The sequence below is a fragment of the Lissotriton helveticus genome, chromosome 7 (genome assembly GCF_964261635.1).
Source record: "Lissotriton helveticus chromosome 7, aLisHel1.1, whole genome shotgun sequence".
Lineage (NCBI taxonomy): Eukaryota > Metazoa > Chordata > Amphibia > Caudata > Salamandridae > Lissotriton > Lissotriton helveticus.
In genome coordinates, this window is record NC_136068.1 from 1,301,417,829 (window position 1) to 1,301,436,264 (window position 18,436).

An 18,436-nucleotide genomic window follows, 5' to 3' on the forward strand; every position below is an offset into this window, starting at 1 on the left:
TCAGATACCTCGAATCCTGTCTCTTATTTATTGAGCTATCTGTTTTATTCAAAAATAGTACCGGTAATTAATTATTTATTTACCACAGTTAACATTGGGTGGCAGACGGACACACCCTGCGGGAGACGCAAGGCCCGACCCCACTCGACCGAGCCACATATCCCCTAGAACACCTAACCAGACAAGAGGGGCGACATGGGGAAGAGAGACCCGCCCGCACGGGCAGCCAGGCAGGAGACCATTGAAAGTTACACTACGGCGAGGACGCAAAGGGAGATGCCCCAGACCCTCCCGGAAACGCAAACGGACACGGCCATGCTCCTGGAGGCGATCCAGGCCTCCAGGACCGATATCAAGGACTCTAGAGCAGCGCTTGAGACCAAAATTGGCGAGGTGGGCTCCGAGGTTTTGTTACTACGCCAAGACTTCCGGAACCTCACCGAGAGGGTGACTACGGCGGAATCCAGAATCAGTGAAACAGAAGACTCTATCTCAACCCTCCGTAAAGAAATGGCGGAATTGCAGGCGTGGAGGGTGGATGACTCCGAAAACAGGGCAAGACGGAACAACCTCCGTTTCGTAGGCTTTAGGGAAGGCATTGAGCAGACGGACGCAGCGGCCTTCCTGCAGGACTGGCTGCGAACCACGTTCCCGCGGGCCCAGTTTTCTAACTGTTTCATTATTGAAAGAGCGCATAGGGCACTCCTAGTGAAGCCGCCGGAGGGGGCAAGGCCGCGGCCGATAATTGCGCGCTTTTTGAACTATGCCGATAGAGACCTTATCCTCCGAGAAGCCAGAAGGACAGGTGAACTTAAATTCGAGAACACAAACATCATGATCTTCCCTGATTACAGCCAGGATGTCCAAAAGCAGAGACGATCCTACGACTCAGTCAAGGCGAAGGTCCGGGATCTCCGTATCTCGTATATGCTGCTCTTCCCGGCGAAACTGAAAGTGTTGTTCAAAGGCAAGTCGCATTTCTTTAACCGCCCGGAGGAGGCCTGGCAGTGGTTAGAAGAGAGACCCCTGCTTCGAGAAGCGGAGGAGGAGGGCCGCAGAATCCGCATGGAGCTGGCAGCGGCCAACTTTCGGAGAAACTCGCCTAAGACTCAAAGGTCCCAAATCCCGAGAATGCGGCAAGGCTCACACCCGTCGCCTTATCCGGATCCTCGTGCGGCTGGCCGAGGGAGAGGAGGTCGCGATGCACCTTCCGCTGATCCTAGGAGTCAGGAGACAAGAGTCGGAGGACTGGCCCATCTACATGCTACAGACGCGGGAGGACTGGACAATGAACTTTTGTCGGATGTGGATGATTCGACGGACCCCTCGACGCATCCGCTGGTTGAGGTGATCCGCGAGATGGAGCAGGGAGCGACCGGCGGAACAGAGGAACAGGACATTGACACGCAAGATTCGCAATCGTGAGGAGGTTTTGGGCCTACATCCGTAGCAGCAGCACGCCTCTGCTGGTACCGCGCAAGTTATTAACATCTTACTTTCTCTCTTTTTCTTTTTATTGACTCAGTTTGTTGTTTAAGGGGTACTGCTGTTGATCTTATGGTCTTGCTCATTTCTGGCAAGACGGGACACGGTGCACAGTGCACCCACAGAGACAGTAGCCCTTGTGGACCTTACGTTTGAATCCTGGGTGTAGTTTGATTTGGGATCCTGCGTGTGGGTGACAGACCTTTACTGCCTGAAAGTCCTATTTGTTAATGGTTACATGGATGGGCTGGACGGGGGGGAAAGGTGGGGAGGGGTGTGGAAGGGGGGGGCAGTTGAAACAGTTTTGTTGGGGGGATCTTGGTTGGGGGGAGGGGGGACAAGTTGGTTAACTGCAGTCAAGTATTTTGGTGTCTTATGCAGCACCTCCGCACTGAAAGTCATTCCCACATCACTAGAATTGCTTATGAACACGTCGCGACACACTACATAGCTTCCTGGGACACCTACCCCACGGGGGTCATCCGCCTAGTTATACACAGCCCAAACCATGTCAGGTGATCACGACACACCGGAGAGAGACAGAGAGGGGTTAGCATCTTGTCCTGGAATGTAAATGGTCTGGGAAGCAAGATTAAGAGGGGCCTGGTCAACTCGTATTTGAAGCGTCTAGGCCCAGATATCACGCTACTACAAGAAACTCACCTCAAAGGTACTAAATGTGGCTTCCTAACTAGAGGTCGTTTTAGGCTACTGGCGCATGCAGGATACACATCAGATTCTAGGGGAGTTGCCATTATCCTGAAAAAGACCACTCCATTCCTCATAACACAGACATGGGCAGACCCCCAGGGAACATATGTGGCCATCAAGGGGATGTGGAATAGGTGTGCCTATACTATAGTTTCAGTTTATGCACCGCCGAAGCTCCAAGCATCCACACTGAAGACGGTGGCAGATATACTGATGGAAACGGCCGATACCATCCAGATTGTAGGGGGGGATTTCAATGACGTCATGGATATCACACAGGATAGGACGGGTACGACACAGAGGGTGGGGACTCATACCCCCTTGTCCCAATGGGCGACCACTCTAGGCCTCACGGACGCCTGGAGGTGGCTACACCCTGAGGAGAGGGTTTACTCGTACTTCTCGGGCGCTCACCGGGCCTTCTCGAGACTGGACTATGTCTTTATGGCCCGACAGCACCTGACAATGCAGGACGTGGCAGAATATAAAGCTAGAGGAGTATCTGACCACTCACCACTGCTGATTAGCCAGCGGGCGAACCGCCGGGGGGATAGGGGCCAACTCCACTTGACGGCGTGGGATCTGCAGAACCCGAACGTCATACGGGGACTTAGGGCTGACGTCAAGGTATATGTAGCTGAAAATGAGGGCTCGGTGTCCTCGAAAGTGGTCTTCTGGGAGGCTTTAAAGACAGTCATGAGAGATAGGGCGAAACATAGGTTAGCGGAGGAATGCAGAAAGCTCCACTCAGAAGCTGACAGCATGGAACGGGACATACTGACTTTGGAAAGGGAGTACCAGAACCCGAGAGACTCAGTGGCACTTCGGAGACTCGCGGACCGACAGACGCAGTATAAAGAACTTGTGACAGGAGAGGCGAAAACTCAAGCACTAGCTACCCTACACCGCCTATATGATGTGGGGGACAAGTCCGGTAAGCTCCTGGCATGGCTTAGCAAAAAAGAACGCGCAGAGAGATGGGTGGAACAGATTAAAGACCCTCGGGGAACGGTACTCCACTCAGACACACATATAGCTGAAGCGTTCGCCGACCACTATGAACATTTTTATGAGTCTAGGGCCTTGGGGTCACGGGAGGAGGCAATGCAATACATGGACCAAACCGACCTCCCGACTCTGTCCGTTGAAGACACAAAAATGTTAGACTCCGATGTCACCCTCGACGACATCTCTGAGGCCCTAACCAAACTACGGCCAGGGAAAACGCCAGGTCCCAATGGTTTCCCGGCCGAATTCTTTAAGCGTACGGCTGATCTCGTAGCGACACACTTAAAGGGCCTCTATGAGGATGCCCTGCAGGTCGGGAGGCTCCCCCCTGACCTGACTCTGGCTACCATTGTCCCTATCCATAAGGAGGGCAAACCTAAAGAATACTGCAAGTCTTATCGTCCCATATCATTATTAAACATGGAAACGAAGCTGCTGGCCACTCTCCTGGCAATGAGATTGCGTTCGGTGATATCGCAGCTGATACACCTTGATCAGACTGGATTTATACCTGACAGGGCCACCAGACTAAACCTCAGGCGCGCCCATAACTGGCTGCAGGAGGTCCGGGACAGGGAGGACCCACACTGGTTCCTGTCCCTCGATGCAGAAAAGGCCTTCGACGCAGTGCATTGGCCGTTCCTTGAGGGCGTTCTACAAAAATTTGGCTTTGGACCGAAGTTCCAGGAGTAGGTAAAACTGCTATACACCGAAACAAGGGCCAGGGTGAGAGTCAACGGGGTCCTATCGCGAGAATTCCAAGTACAGAGGGGGACCAGGCAGGGGTGCCCCCTCTCTCCACTCTTGTTCGCCTTAACGATAGAGGTCCTGGCTGCTAAGCTACGCCAAAATCCAGCCATCAGGGGATTTCAACGGACCGACGGAGACGCATACGAGGAAAAAATCTCGCTTTACGCGGACGACGTACTACTGTATGTCACCTCGCCGGAGTCGTCGATCCCGCAGTTATTTCATGAACTGGAGCGCTACGGTGACCGTGCCAGTTATCGAATAAATTGGCATAAGTCGGTCTTGTATGACCCTACGGGGACGGACGCCTGGTCGAACCTTCCGGGAAGGCTGCTCACCACCACAGAGGGCTTTCAATATCTGGGGGTGTATCTCACCTTGGATAGACATGCTTCGTACACCCGTAACATTGAGCGCATTATGGTGAACTCCGTTGCGGACATGGACCGCTGGAGACTCCTCCCTCTCACTCTTCTGGGCCGAGCGGCAATGTACAAGATGATTATTCTTCCCAAGTACCTATATGCCCTTCAAAATGAATATTATCCCCTCCCCCCAAAAGTCTTCCCCAGGATGCATGCGGACCTGAGGGCATTTGTGTGGCTGGGTAAGCAACCTAGGGTGGCATTGTCCACCTTACAGAGGCACCAGTATAGTGGGGGGATTTCACTCCCGAATCTGGAGGCATATTACTGGGCGGAACACTTGGTCCTGATAAACGAATGGATACACGCGCAGGCAGACCATCCCCCATATGCACTTGAGCGCCACAAACTAGCGTCCAGACATATTCTCTCCTATTTATATGGGGGGGGGTGGACGGAGATGTCTTCTACCGGCAACTGAAATTACTCTTCTTGCCTGGAGGGCATCCACGAAACGTATGGGATGGGACAGGAAGCCATCGAGACAAACGCCAATCTGGCATTGCGCGTGGCTGGCGGAGCTTCACAAACTAACGGGGTATAGGGGCTGGGACGACATAGGGATCTCTACACTGGGAGATATAATCACTAAAGGGAAACTGAAGTCGTTTGCGGCTTTGACCGCGGAATTTGGCCTGCACCCCACACAGGGATACAAGTATGCTAGATTGAAACATGCATGGGGGGCTCAGAATATCGATGCTGCAGACCTGGTAGAATTCGCCCCGCTCGAAGGCAGGCTCCTACAAGAACACATCCAGCAGAAAGCGGTCTCTCTAACCTATAAGACACTTACGAATAACATGTTAGGTGACCTGGCCAAGCTTCGACGACACTGGGAGGCGGACGTGGGAGTCATGGAGGACATTGATTGGGAATTGGTTTTAACACATCCCAGAGAGGTGGCAGTTAAATCACGACTCCGCCTTATCCAATTTAACATATTACACAGAACCTACTTTGATAGGGTGAGGCTCCAGAAAATGGGAAAGACAGAAGATGCTAAGTGCTTACGATGCCAGGACCCCAGGGGGGACTTCTTTCATGTCTTGTGGTCATGCTCTAAAATACAGGGGTACTGGTCGGATGTTTTTACGGAACTGTCGGCAGTCCTGGAGAGCCAATTACAGGTGGACCCCAAGCTGTCTCTACTGGGCATGACAATTGATGTGGATCTTCCACGCCCTCTGCTGACCTTTCTGGTGCTGGCCCTAGTGGTGGCCAAGAGAGACATAGCGAAATACTGGGGGGCGCCAGAGTCACCGCGCCTGGAAGAATGGAGGAGAGGACTGGATATGTATATGGCGGCTGAAAGAGTCACTTACAAAGCTAGGGGGTTTCCCAGGAAATTTCGCAAAGTGTGGGGGAAATGGAGAAGCTATCACGGGTTGGATGCTGGTCTGCAATGAGTCACTACTAGGGGTACGCACTGGAGGACAGAGAAGTTTAAAGATGTCTGTACTATGGATAATATTGTGGGAAGCCCACCTTGTGGTCCTGTATATATGTGATATGTACGCTCCGAAATGGGTGTTGCTTGGGGGGACGGCGGGTGTGGGGGGGAAAAATGTATACACTATTATGGGTATGACTGCACTGTACAGGTTTGGTGAAAAAGCAAATAAAATCTGTTTTTAAAAAAAAAAAAAAAAAAAACAATGATCCCTTCTCTCTTAATTACTCAAACTCAGAGCGCATAGCTTCTCTCATGGTCAAAGGTACGCTGCGCACCTTATAGGTTACTGGAACAGCATCAGGTTTGAGGGTGATTTTGTGTTTGTATCCCGAGAGGCATCCTAACCTCTCATTAAAAACGTTCTTGAATTCCGTATGCAAGTCACATTTTGAATTTACTTCCATTAAACCACATGACACAACATTCAAAGGTACTGGATGTGTAGGGATGTCCCTGAGAATGATGCAGGGATGGCCGCCGGGAACCAGTGATACACCCAGATCAGCCTGGTGGAACCAGCTAATTATACTGTTGCCTCTGCAAGAGATGTATATCTTCCCTGCAGTTAGTCTGCCTTTGTATTAAGTATTGCCCCTGAAGTAACCATACAACTTTATGGGTTGACCACCAAAGGCTAACAGCTTGATGTCAGGTTTGAAGACTTTCACCTTCCCGTCCAACTTTCTGTCAAAGAACTCTTTGGAGATGAGGGAAATCTATTCACCTAAGTCGAAAAGCATTTTAATGTTGCAGTCATTCACCTGTACCACACCCACAGGCCGCTTACCCTTATTCTGTCTGTTCTGTACTAAAACCCCCCCCACAGTATAATCAGAATCACTCTCATTTTCAAGGGAAACTTCCTTGACACGTCTGCCCTTCTTGTTCTTTTGAGTTCTACAGGCTTTGGCTAGGGACCAATTTTCCCGCAATTGTGACACTTAGAAGAGAGAGCAGGACACGATTTGTCGTTAGCAAGATGACCAATCATGTCACATCGGTACTACTTCACCTTGAAACCTCCCTTGGGTTTGGGGACCAAAGAGAAGTGAGCGGGTTCACGCTGTTTCAAAGTAGGTTTTAAGGGGTTCTTTGTCACAGAGTGAAACTTTTCCTCTAAAACACCATTTTCTTTCTTAATAACTTCGACACAGGCAAGGGAGTGGTCTATCCTCTTAGCTATTGAAACAACTTCATCTAGTTTTGGGTCATCTTTTTGCCATAGTTCATCTTTGATTTTCTCAACAGGCTCAAACGCAAATGACAATGAAAAACATTTTAAGAGCGTGTAATCCCAAAACAAAGGAGTGAACACCGCTCTGAGGGATTAATAGACGCGCTGGTTTTTTCGTGTCTCAGAACAGTAAAATGAACATAGATTGCTTTGTTTTCTCTTGGCACGCTGTGGGTAATGACAAGATGCAAGGTGATTAAAGGGTGCCAGATAGAGATGTGAGACGTTGGGGAAAACGAGTGGAGTTAGGGAGCACTGGGACACTAGGCAGTGAGGTAAGGAGCGGCTTACAAGAAAGTCAGTTCAGTTGCCAGTGACAGGGTGAGAATTAAGAGTGCACAGTACCTTGCCTTTCAGGAAGAAATTTAGCTGTGTTAGGACGTTTGCTGGAAATCACTGTTGATAAAATAGAAGTCTTTATCTTGCTTGGGTTCATTGTTTTCCACTTGTCGCCAGTGTGAGGAAGTAGGTCTGGCACAGTGAAGGTGGAGGATTTCTTCTTTATTGTCAGCTTCAGGTGTAACAATGTCCTATCCACAGGGCACCCTGGTAGTAACTGACTCCTGAGCACACAGCAATCGAGTCTTAAAGATAAACATTCTAGAGTGCATAAAGGTTCTGTTAGGAACCAGATTACTGACGTAACACAGCATGTTAGGCAATTACCACAAACTGCCATTATAATGATAACATGCAGGTAAACTGACAGTGTGTCACAAAAATATTGATATTTCTTTGTAAAATACCCATTTAATGTCTGCATGCCACATCACTATGAAGAACATCATCCTTATTATATTTTAAAAAACTACTGTGTTTATGTTTTCAGGGATACCAATAAAATCTATACCTACGGAGGAAGCTTTTTTCCTCATTAAATTGTCTTGTTGGTCTGACAGCGACTGTGTAAGTCAGAGCTTTCCAAACTATGTGTTGCAACAAGTTAGTGTGTCAGCTGCCTGCCATGCTTCTGTGTGTCGCACGAACGCGGTCTAGGCATCATGCAGAACGGTACTGCACATGCTACTGGTGCATTACCTGTTCCTGCGGAAGGCCGAAGAGAAGGAGTCTCCTGTAGCGGGCAGCGAGCCATGGTTGAAATCGGAGCATTGGCATCCCGGCTGCCATGCCCCTTGAACATTTGGCTGCCCCACCATCCCCCGCAGACTCGTTCAAGCTTCGGGCGGGCGAGCGGGCTAGCAGCACCAGCACCGGTGGTGGGGTGTCTCCAGCTTGTGGCTCCTGTAGCTCCACACGCTTGCTTCTGCCACCCTCCCGCAGACCCATTGATGCATCCGTTATCACCAGTGGCAGCAGCGGTGAGTAACGACTGCTGTGCCGGGCTTCTCCTGCCGGCGGCTCCTGCAGCTCCACGTGCTCGCTGCTGCTGCCTCCTGAAGACCCATTCAAGCTTCCAGCAGTGGTGGGGGGGCCTCCAGCAACATTGGCAGCGGTGGTGGGCCGTCACCATCAGGCGGCTCCTGCAGCTCCACGCGCTCGCTGCAATTAGGCCACACAGTAATTCCCCCCCAAAAAGGTAATTATATTATAAAGGTGAAATTTAAAAAAATGGGGCAAAAAGTACATGGATATCCAATTAAGTCTGTAAGTTATTCTAGAACTCACAAAGACTGGGCTAAACGTAAGAACATCTTTGGATGTTATACTGAGAAGCTTTCTCCAAGCCAGTCACTTTACAAATCCGCTTTCTTTTGCATAGCATAGCATGAAAATCCTTGAACTATGTCCAGTTGGAGGCACTTTAAAAAATACAAGACTATTTAGTCTGATTCCAGTGGGGTTACCAGTGTTACCAGTGCACCCCAGAAGTTCTAAGCAAGAGTCAACTCTTCCAGCAATAAACTGAGAGCACTGCTGGCATCTCAGCAAAAGATCCCAATTGTGTGATAGTGAATGTTGCCAATTCCTACCTCTCCTCCTGCTACCATCTGAATTTTTTTCTGTGACCTCGTTCTAAAAAGAGTAGCCATTTTTTGACTGGTCTGAGCCTTGACACTTGGGGAAACCTTTGAGAGAATCCAGCCCTGGGGGCTAGATTAGGCAAACAAAAATGCACCATGGATACGTTTATAATTAAGAAACGAAAAGCTGATGAAGGTGATGTTTGCGATGAACAAAATGTAGCAGCTATAGAGGAAACTACTCCAGCATCAACTGAACGGTCTGTCTCAGTACGTAGGAAGTGCAAGGAAAAATCTCCAAACCTCGTTTATACAATAAAGCTTATGTGAAAATGGGGTTCACTTTTTCTGGTAATGAAAACAATCCTTGTTTAGTTTCTTGGGATATATTTGCAAATGAAAGTATGGCACCAAATAAACTAAAACTCCATTTTACCTCAAAACTCAGGCATTTGTCAGAAAAACCAGTAGAATACTTTATTGAGCTTTCAAAATCTATAAAGAAGCAGTGGCATCATTGACAAAGAGAATGAAGACATCATAGAAAGCTCAAAAAGCAAGTTACTTGGTTGCTCATATAATTGCCAAAAACAAGGAACCGCACACTATTGCAGAAACCACCATTAAGGACTCTTGTTGTGCTATTGTTTGAACAATGTTTGGGCCAGAATTTGAGATAGAAGTTAATAAAATCCCTTTGGCATTTAATACGATTGGAAGACGTGTTCAAGACATGTCTGATACCATTAAGCTGCAAATTAAGGATAATTTTCAAGAAGATAATATGATCTTTATATTGCAATTAGACGAATCAACAGATGTCAGTGGGTTAGCACAATTAATGTTTTTTATACGTTTCATTCATACTGACATAATTATTGAGCAATTCTTGTGTTGCCTAGAATTCTCAATGAGAACTAGAGTTTTAATTAATTGTGGGTTTATATAGCGCTAGGAATCGACTCCCGGAGGAGTATCTCCACGCTTCGACCGCTGGGGAACCCGTCCTGGCTCACCCTGAGAGATGGTCCCTGATGGGTATCTCTAAGGTGCGACCAAGCATCCCCGGCGGTCTGGGGGGGCCGTTGTGAAGATGAGGCAAGCTGATGCCCAGAGTTGCCGAGTGTGGTTTCTGACTAGAGTAGGCACCGAGGCGAGAATTATCGAGTCCGCTGACCCTGGTCCACGACCCTGCCGCGTCGGGAATCGAACCCTGGTCCCGGGCCGTTCTCTGCTTACGGATCTGCCGCCTCTAACCAGTGAGCCACACTTCTCCACGGTGAAGATATATTTAAAACTTTAGATTGCTTCATGAAGGAAAATAATTAGCAATAGTTAAATTGTGTAGGAATATGCAGGGATGACACACCCTCAATGGTGGCTCAACAAAAGGTATTATAGCTTTAGCAAAGAAAGAGATGGAAAATATTATAATTACTCATTGCTTTTTACATCATCGCGAAGCAGTAGTCGTGTAAACCATAGGAAATAAACTAAGAAAACGTATGGACAAAGTGTTTCAAATCGTCAATTACATTAAAAGCAGACATCTTAAATCCAGACTATTTGCTCCTATTTGTGAACAAATGGGTGCAATGTTTAAAAAGCTTCTACTCCACACAGACATTTGTTGGCTCTAAAGAGGTCTTGTGTTTTGTCGTGAATATGAATTGCGGGAAAAGATGCTTAAACCTTTTGAAGAAAATCAGCTACATGAAGTCTGGGATCTAATTCAAAACAAAAGTTGGTGAACAAAATTGGCATATCTTGCTGACATATTTGAACATTTGGATAAAATTAAGACCAGTATGCAAGGAAAAGGAGAAAGTATCTTAATAGCAGTAGATAACATTTGTTTTATGAGAGGCAACATAGTAATTAGGAAAAGGAAAGTGAAAGAAGGCAATTTGGAAATGTTTTCCAAAACTGCTGAGTGTGAGCTGAAATGAGATATCAGCTCGCTGATTGTTGACCATTTAACATTGCTCGGTTAGAAAATTCATAATTACTGCCCAAATGTTGAAATCCAAGACTATGATTGGTTCAGCAATCCATTTCTTTTAACTGCAACTGGGACCTTTTCACTTATTGAAGAAGAAGAATTAGCTGAAATAAAAGAATATTGAAGTCTGTTAATGATGCATGAAGAGAGTAACTTAGACAGCTTTTGGCTTCGTGTTTCAAAAATGCATCCAAACGTAGGTAAAAAGCGTTAAAAGTTCTTCTGCAGTTTTCTACTACATACATTTGTGAAGTATCCTTTTTAACGATGACAAACTTGAAGACACTGAAACATGGAAGCTTGAAAATGCTTGATGACAAAATGCGTGTGTCTTTATCTAATATTCTACCACATATTTAGCAGCTGGGTTCTTCCCATCAACTTCATACATCTCATTAAAATAGTAAGTGGTGTTGGTTTTATTCAACTTTTTTTAAATCTTGCACATATTTACATATTGTTACTCATAAATTACAACAGTCTTGGAAATGTGTGCATGTTATTATCTTACAAATCATATATTTCAAAAAATGTACATGAAAGGTTTTCGTGAGATATGTTGCATCCCCATACATTTTGTTATTATAATTTAAATGACTTACATTTTATTGTCTGTATTTCTTATATGCGGTTAGTTTAACCTCCGCTTTGCTAGTAAAACAGAATTACTGTGTCATGAAATGATGCATGTCTAAAAAGTGTGTCACCAACATCAAAAGTTTGGAAAGCTCATGTGAGAATGTTATCTAATTCAATGCTCCTAAACTCGATTCCTGCCTTCTGCAGAACAGAGAATCTTTTAAAATCCAATTTAATTCCATCGGTTTTCCAACTGCCTCACTTCAGTCCTGTTTGTAGTAAGTAGAGGTGGACCAGCCACTGAAAGCTCAGGCCAGATGCCTGGTTCTGGCTTAGCTCAATGTCCATTTTTAACCTCAAGCACAAAATGAGCAGAGCCTTCCGGAGAGTCCTAGTGGCTACAGCTGCCAACCATGTAACATGGAGAACTAGGTTTGAATCACGGCCTCAGATTAGCATCCTGTGAACTACAGACACATCGGCTTATGTTTAAAAATAAATGTGAAACTCAGTCTCTGTCCTTGTGCAAGGTTAACTCTCTGTAAAACTGCCAAAAATAAAATGTGTGATTATGCCTGTTTCACACACTCTAATTTCACCTACCAGGAATAAAGTACAGATCATTAATATTTTTTCTCTAAAAGAGATACCGATCTGGGGGCTGAAATGCGCTAGCACCAATTAAGCCGGTTCTCTTGAAATGTGGATTTTATATGCCAAATTATACCCATGTGTCTTAATGTGATTTAATAGATACCATCAGACCTTAGGGAATATTGAAATCGGTTCTCTTGAAATGATTACATTTTTCATAAATCTTTTAATATGTATGATAATTCCTAGCACTATGACCACATGTGATTTCATAAATACCCTCAGATCCTGTGGGCATATAGCCGTTTGGTAATATCGCAACGTATTGGAGAGAATTCTCCTTTCCCTCCTCGTTTGCTAACCTATTACGAGTGTTCCAGTCACCATGACTACCATGGAACGTAAACTGAGTCCTTCCTCGACCTTAATGTGGGTGCGTCCCACCACGTGAGCGAGTCTCTTTGGCAACATAATGAATCCGGAAATTCGACTCGCCATTGCGAGTTCGATCGGTACACCGCCAGATTCACTCGGCATCGGGTAAGTGTACTTCACAGATCGCGGTAGTAACTTGATGCAAATCTGCCCCGCCGCCGAATGCCAATACTAATTGCTCCTTTCTATCCTGCCCGACAGACATCGCTGGGCCACGAGTCTTCTGAATTAACGTTCCCCATTGTGGAACGCGTCTCGAACGCACCAACTGGGTGAGTCATGTCTCGTCCTGTATATACTGTGTCGATAATCTTTGATACAAAGTCGCTCTTGTGACCCATGATTTGTGCTCTTTCACAGACACAGCGACGAGTTTCTTCCCAATTAAACCTGACCATTTATGATTGATTTTTGGAACAACAGGTAATGCCTCCTTGTTGGTAATTTTCCAGCCACTCTCACCATCGCGTGACCGTTTTTTTCTAATCGCTCCTACTTAACAATTAGATAGGCTACTCTCGCTTTATAAATAAGGGTACCCAAAGTGTCCCTGTTAACCGCTATGCCCCAATGAGATTGATTTATATTTATGAGTAAAACATTTTGTTGTCATGAAATGGCGCCACTAAGTGCTCGCAATAAGTTTTTCCCTCTTAATCAATGTTTCCCTCTACCGTCAGCCAATGTATAGATTAGTGTGCTACCTGTCGCTTCTGTAATTTGATGAAATAACCACACAATTTGAATTAGCAATAGTAATTTAAACTTGTATATATTTAATAGGTTGCCTGCCCCGTTACACGTCCTGATGAAGACCCCATTGCAAGGATAGTATCAATACCTGCGCAGTTCAAAGGGTCGAAACGTCGACAACCATTTGTTTTTCGATGTCAACTCCATGTCCTAACTGTCCATTAATTGAACTCTGTGGAGTATGACTCTTGTAAATACACAACCTGAACTTTTTTGTCCGTTATCTTGTACATAATATGTAACTCTTTTTACTCATTACTTCCAATTGATTGATTATTCTGTCACTCAATTTCCTTCCCTATCACATTGCCCTCACTTGATATCACCAACCCCCCGCCCCCCTCCCTTCCTGGGGCACTGTTCAACCACTTGTTTATTGTTCAAATGTGATAGATGCAATATTTTTTTTCCCATTGTGATTAAAACAATCTGGACGGATTCATTTTCTGTGTGATTTTATTATTTACATTCTTTCATATCAATTGTCTATTTAGGCTGGGACCCCCTCCTCTTAGTACATTTTTAACCTCAAGCACAAAAGGAGCAGAGCCTTCCGGAGAGTCCTAGTGGCTACAGCTGCCAACCATGTAACATGGAGAACTAGGTTTGAATCACGGCCTCAGATTAGCATCCTGTGAACTACAGACACATAGGCTTATGTTTAAAAATAAATGTGAAACTCAGTCTCTGTCCTTGTGCAAGGTTAACTCTCTGTAAAACTGCCAAAAATAAAATGTGTGATTATGCCTGTTTCACACACTCTAATTTCACCTACCAGGAATAAAGTACAGATCATTAATATTTTTTCTCTAAAAGAGATACCGATCTGGGGGCTGAAATGCACTGTGTGAAACTGGAAAAATCTGGGATCAATCCCTGTTTCCCTCTTTAAACAAATTGTGTGATCCTAGGCAAACATTTTATTTCACTGAGCCTCCTTTTTGTTCATTATCACTTATAGACGAACCTTCAAATAGGTGAGTTTAGTGTGTGTGCTCTACTAAAATCCTCTTGCGATGATTTAATAGACTGAAATGTTGCTCCATGTACAATCTATATCTATACTACTATTATAAAGTGAGAACTGGGAACCTTTGAGGCTGGTAAACTCGAAAAGTACACCACCAATCACAACACCCAATACAGGGTTGGAAAGGGGAGGTCCAGGAGATGAACATAGGCTATACAGCACCACACCATAAACATTAGGGGGGGGAAAGAACATTAGGGGAAAAGTAGTCCGTTTGGGCGTATGCATACAGTGATATGCACGCGGCGTTCGGCGTCACAACGCTTGCGAGAGGCGCAATGGCGTGTGGGTGTGGCGTTACGTAAACGCGGCGTTAGGTGTCCCGACAGGAGCACTGGAAGGAGCGCGAGACTGACACCCGACATGCTCAAGTGCCGCACAGCGCGGTGAGGAGCGGCGGGGAGGAGCGGCAATGCTGGTCAGTACTGTCGCGCTAAAATTGTATGATTTTTAATGTATGGCTTTATTTGTAAAGCTAACCAACCTGTGGAGTCAACCTGTAAAGCTAACAAACCTGTGGAGTATGTGTCTAACAAAGACGCACGTTGTCAGAGGGGGCTGGCTGAAAAAAAAGAGGCGTGGCCTTGGGAAGCAACGAATTCACTCGCCGGAGAAACATTACTCGCAACAGGCACACAAATGACTTCACATACTGAGGACATATTTTCGCACTTGTGGACAAAGCCGTTCTCACACTACCAATACCAGTACTTGCGGATATAAATAAAACATACCTTTACTTATTTGTGAAACAAGCACGTTCAAGAAGGGGGCAAGCACGTTCTCAGAGGGGGCTCGCATCAAAAAAGGGATGCCGATTTCGGCAGTGCTGATTTCACTCGGCGGAGCATTCTACAAACATTACTCTGACACTGGACACTACTTTCTTTGTATACTGCACGCATACTGTTAAAGTTCATCAAACCTTTAGTCTGTTGAATGATTTCTATTATAAGATTATAAACTTTGAACACATTACTTTTATTACCCGGACAACGTCGGGACGGGCTGCTAGTAAGAATATAACCTTTGTATTGCATGTTTCAAGCAATAAAACATTAAACGTTTCGGATATATGAAAAAGCATGTAAAGACATTATTATAAAAAGCAGTAGGCCAGCTAAGTGTCATGCCTGCTGGTCCCGGTCGCTTTCCGACTACTAAGATGATCGCCCTAGGAGGGCATGCGTGCGCAGAAGCCCATGGTGAGGCTAAAGCGCAGCCGCTCCCGAGCCCAAACGCTTTGCGTTCTTGCTCGCGGGAGTTCACACTTACCTTCCAGTTCCTGTGCGTCCTCCTGAAGCTTCGGGTCTTCCTTCCGTGTTCGACTTTGTCCCTGCGTCTCTGTTGCTTGATTCCCTGCTGGCGTCGCTCCACAGTGCAACCCCCGCTAGCGTTCCTCCTCTGGTAAATTTCCTGGCTTCGCTCAGCTGTTCTTTCAACTGCTGACGTTGTCTTCATTCTCCGGATCCTTGCCTGGTGCACTCCACTTCAGATCACTCCTCCTTCACGGACTTTTGTGTTCCCTCCTGACTATACCTGCAAATGAAGAAAAGACAAGTAGAGCTACAGACTGTATACCGGTAACACCTCTGCTCTGCCTGGTATTATTTCCATTCCCTGGTCTTTGTAATCGATACTTATCTGATCCTGTGCTGTCGTCTCTGTGGACTTCGCTCCTTCAGCCTGCTAGACATGTTTTCTGCTTTACTTTGATTAAGACAAAAGAAGAAACATATGCCTGAGTTAAGGTTATAATTTTAATTTGAGACAGAACAGAACATTTATTTGGGAATTTTCACATGTATAGAAGTCTAGCAAATAGGTGGGTGTATTAGCACAGTATGTTTATATATATATATATATATATATATATATATATATATATATTTTTTTTTTTTAATCTATGTTAGTCTTTCTTTCCTTAAAGTAGTCTCTCATCTTTCCTTCAGGCCGGATTACACACTTAGAACCCAGTCAGTGGCGTATATAGAAGAAGGGAAATTAAGGTAGGAATTAACGCATTTAAGGCTAGACAAACCTTAGTTTACTCTCTTATCATACTTACCAGTTTTTTCCTTTTTTTGTTCTTATTTAAAGCTTTCATCTTGTCCTTGCCTGGTTCTGTTTTTGCCTCAGATCCATCGACAGACGTTTACCTTTCCTTGTTTTGTTCCCTTCTTCCCCGAGTTACCATTGTCACTTTGACCTTGTTGGGTGCAAATGGTGATTACGGGAAGTAGAGGATTTTCTCTTCATGCCCATGACATTCCTGCGGAAATATATTGAATCTTAACAGAACGTGAAGCCAGAGAGAAAAGTTCTCTTTCCGCCCGAACGCCGTGGAGATGAGTCAGGTTTCACTTGCTGACTTAGCCCATATGTTGGGGAATCTTCAGAAGGAAACCCAGGCCCTGTCAGCACGGGTGGATTCCATGCAGCGGAGTATGAGGTCTGAATCAGGTGTAGGGACTCCAGGTCCTAGTGCTAGCGTCCCAGTTATACAAGTCACTGCACCACCCTCCATACCTCTGGCTCCCCCTGAGTGTTTTTTGGGTGACCCTACTTAGTTTGCAGCCTTTATCAGTCACTCCAGCATCACTTCATGTGTAAGGCTGCTTGCTTTCAAACGGCTCCAGCGAAAGTGGCATTCGTCATATCTTATTTAGGATGGTCTGCAGCTAATTGGACTATACCTCTAATAGAAAGAAACAATCCACTACTACAGGATTGTAATTGTAATTGTAATTGATTTTTGTATAGCGCTAATCACCGGCGGGTCTCTAAGCGCTCTAGGGGGAATAGCCAAAGGTCGTGGGCAGATGTATGGCCCCACAGTGTGGTGAGTTTATACAGTGTCCAGTGCCTCCCTAAACAGGAGCATTTTACGTTGTTTCCTGAATGGGAGAAGAGCTGGTTCTTTACGCAGGTGGTCGGGCAGCTGGTACCAGAGTTGTAGGAGCAGTACAGAAAAGACTCTACCCTCTTTAGATGCAATATTGCATCTTGGGGTGGCCAGGTGGCAGGCCTTAGAGGACCGCAGTGTGCTTCCCGGAACATAGTTCTGCAAACGTTCCTTAATATAGGCCGGGGCTTTGCCATAGATCGCTTTATGGCCAATGCAGAGGCCTTTAAACTTTACTCTCTGCTTTATGGGGAGCCAGTGCAGTTTGCACAGCAGAGGGGAGGCGTGGGCCCGTCTTGGTAACCTAAAGATCAGCCTGGCTGTGTTGTTAAGTACCACTTGTAGTTTATTACTAAGCTTTTGAGGGTGGCCTATATACAAGGCATTTCCATAGTCCAGTCTGGAGACAATTGTGGCTGACACAATCATTTGTAAGGAGGCAGTTGAGAGGAGGGGGACAAGTTTTCGGAGCTGTCTCAGAAGCCCTATGCAGGTACCGACCACTGAAGTGACTTGGTTAGCCATGGAGAGCTCTGAGTCAAGTTTAATGCCAAGGCTTTTCACGGCGATTGCTGGGGTGGGGGTGGCACCCAGCTCCTGAGGCCAAAAGCGATCACTCCACGGGTTGCCTTTTGTAGGGATGACAAGAACTTCCATATTCTCAGGGTTGATTTTTAATGAGTTTGCGGTCATCCAGTTTACTGTAAATCTAAGGATATTTTGTGCCGCTTCCTGGGCATGGATGGAGTTATCAATCCGGAAGATGAGATGGGTGTCATCTGCATAATTGAAAACACGGCAATCGATATGGGCTAGGGCTGTCACCAGGGGCTGTAAGTAGATTTTAAAGAGGAGCGGAGACAGTGCGGAGCCCTGGGGGACACCACAGGTGAGGACGCCACTGTCTGATACCTGTTCCCCCAACTGAATCCTCTGGGACCGCCCTGGTAGGAAGGATTCTAGCCACCGGTGTGCCGGCCACTGAATACCTAGGGCTGTCATTCGATCCAGTAGCCAGGTATGGTTGACCGTATAGAACGCTGCTGATAGGTCTAATAGAATCAGTGTGCTCGGTTGTTTATTATCAGCCATGGTTCTGAGGTCTTCAAGAACCGAAAGCATCACTAGTTCTGTGCTGTGATGTGCC

The 18,436-nt window shown here is 46.1% G+C and overlaps 1 protein-coding gene across 6 annotated transcripts in view; it reads left to right on the plus strand.

The window, feature by feature from the left end:
• LOC144770234 (syncytin-1-like) overlaps window positions 1–18,436 on the plus strand; it is a 328,703-nt gene that overhangs the window by 33,546 nt on the left and 276,721 nt on the right. The window contains exon 1 of one of the 6 annotated variants that reach the window (XR_013598837.1): window positions 16,341–16,393. The exons of the other annotated variants lie outside the window; for them this stretch is intronic. The gene's annotated coding sequence lies outside the window, so the exon portion shown is untranslated. Of the gene's footprint in view, window positions 1–16,340; window positions 16,394–18,436 lie in introns of those variants that run through there. 6 annotated transcript variants of the gene reach the window in all.